A 2,650-nucleotide genomic window follows, 5' to 3' on the forward strand; every position below is an offset into this window, starting at 1 on the left:
GGAGAACTTAAGAAAGGTCCAGCCCATCTCCCCGTACACTTCTGGATGGAGGTCAGTGGAAGGATCAGGCGGATGGTTCACCTGCAGAGTCACAGTATATTTAACAGAAATAGATTTGATTGCAGCTAATTCTTTGACAGTGTCTGAACATTTATCAACTTTTCAGCCGAGAAGCCACAAATGCACAAACTAGTCTAGTTTGTCTCATTCGTTATATGCAGTTTATGTTTCAAAAGTTATAGTTGTCACAGAAATATCCTGAAGTGTTTGGTTGCTAAACTGAAAAGATGGTCTGATATCCATACACATGGTCCAGAAAGGAATCGTGCAACACTTTTGAACTTGTTTGTTTTGTTTGGCAGCGTGCGCTATAACAGGGTCTTCGTGTAAGTGAGTGATCGCAGGTTTGGATCCTGTAGAAACACCTCAGGTAACCTGCACACTCTGTGGTCCAGTAACAGGTCTAACATGGAGCTGTCTCTTTATATTAAACTAACATGGAGGTTTAGGTGTTGTCAGTCTTGGCTGATTTCCAGTGTTTATGCAAAGCTAGGGCCCTTTCACAATATGTGTTCTCGTGGAGTTGTGAAACCTCATCAGTGGCTGTACTGTTCCAGTTCAAACATCAAAGTCAAGTACGCTCAAAGCGCCTCGATGTATTCCCGCTCCGCCCATTCCCTCGAGCAGGCAACGTTGTGACTTGTGTGGGCCTGGCTCAGCCAAATATCCCAGAATGCATTTTGTCCAAAACTTAGCGGCAGCATCGGAGAAGAGCAGCGAGTAACGTTTGAAATATGACTGTTTCTGTGACACAGAATAAACAGTCGATTTGTAAACATGCTGCATTTATCAACACATCACCTTTTTGCTTGATGGAGCACCAACTGTCAGGTGACCGGAGGCTGAGGCTCACTAGAGCCAGTGAGAACGCCTGACTCCCAGCACACTGTTTTCATTTTGATGAATTCTAAGTCTTTGTGTTTATTTCAGCTTTTTTGTTGTCTTTTGTTTTCTTCTTTGTTTTTGCTTCTGAGTAAATCGGTTTGACCGAGATTAAAGTTAAAGCCCAGAAAAGTTAATTCTGTTCATCTGGACGTTTTCAGTGGGAGAAATGTTTCATCATCATCAGGTGACTTCTTCAGCCTCAGCTGACAGCAAGCTTCAACCTTATAAACAGGACATAATGACTGAAACCGTTGACGAACTTTGGGCTGCGAGGTCAGTTTATGATCATTAATATGCAAAATGTCATGTAAAAAATGAAATTAACATTAAAAATATTTTCATTCAGTTTCTGGAGCAGAAACATCTGGAGCAGCTGTTCATGGATACCCTGACGCTCCAGAAATGATGTTTTGAACATGTGTTCAGTGATCGTCCACTCCACAGCTGACTATGATAAGTTTTGAACCAAAATCAAATCCTTCGAACGTGTTTTCGTTCAGTGGCAGCGCGAGCTGTGCGTACAATGTTTGTAAGAGAGATGAAGTTTGTGTTTCGGTGACAGTCTTTATGAACATATCAGTGTCTGGATATTATAACAGCCATGAAGGCTACAGGCAGGGGTTCTTTAGATGTAAAGGTTTTTATTATAGTCAGCGCCTCTAGATCCATAACAGCGTTTAAGGGTGGGTGTTAAAAACGTGTTTAGAAACAGGTTAAACCAGTCGTGTTTCTGAGGGTGTATACATGCCAGTATATCCTCGACTCTCTGACAGTAAGTCTGGGACTGTACGTAGTCTTCGGTGTGGTATTTCAGCCAAGCCAGGTCTCCGTACGTCACAATGAGCCGCAGCTCGCTCTCCTGTCCGTAACACTCCCTCGTCTTCTCCTCTGACTCAGTGAGTAGCGACAGCGCCTCCTCTGGTTTACCCTGAAGATACCTGAGGATGGACAACAAACAGGAATAACTCGCAGTGCTCCAGCGTCTTCAGGGTTTTGACACGTCTTTGTACCTGTAAAGACATTATATTATTAAGAGTAATTGCTCGCCTGACTTCACCCACACATGAACTTCCCACTTGTGATCCAAGGGGTTTAATACGATGTCAGCCCACCAGCTTCAGCGTTTCTGGGAAGGACTTCCACCGGCTTGTGAGTGTTTACGGGAATTTTTGATCATTCTTTCAGAAGCACCTTTGTGAGGTCACACTGTGCTTGCTGTTGTCCTAGCAACCACCAAACCCAGACTCCTCCATCGGAGAAGCGTGATTGGTCGCTCCAGACAACACGTCTCTAGAGCTCGGCGTGCTTCACGCATCGATGCTTGGTGATGTAAGGCTTGCATGCAGCTGTTCGCCATGGAAACATATTTCCTAAAGCTCTGTACGCAATGTTGATGTTTGGAGGTGTGCAGCGATTGACTCTGCACTATGATCCTCACTGACCCCGCTCCACTTCCTCCCAATCTCCTCCACCTTGTTCTAATTCCACTAACAGTCGGATAAAGAGGAACGTTTATGACTGGACAGGTGACATCCTATCACGGTTAAAAGCTGGAAATTCACTGAGCTCCTGGGAGCAACCTAGGTGCTGATTTTCTACACCTGTCACAGTCTGGCGAGGGCAGACTGTATGAATTGAAAAAGGACCCAAAATGCAGACTCCAAGGAACAGGGAACAAAACTTGAATGTTAACAAAAAGCGAGCC

This window comes from Pundamilia nyererei, unplaced genomic scaffold (assembly GCF_000239375.1).
Source record: "Pundamilia nyererei isolate P.nyererei 1_Seehausen unplaced genomic scaffold, PunNye1.0 scaffold00131, whole genome shotgun sequence".
In the NCBI taxonomy this organism is placed as follows: Eukaryota; Metazoa; Chordata; class Actinopteri; order Cichliformes; family Cichlidae; genus Pundamilia; species Pundamilia nyererei.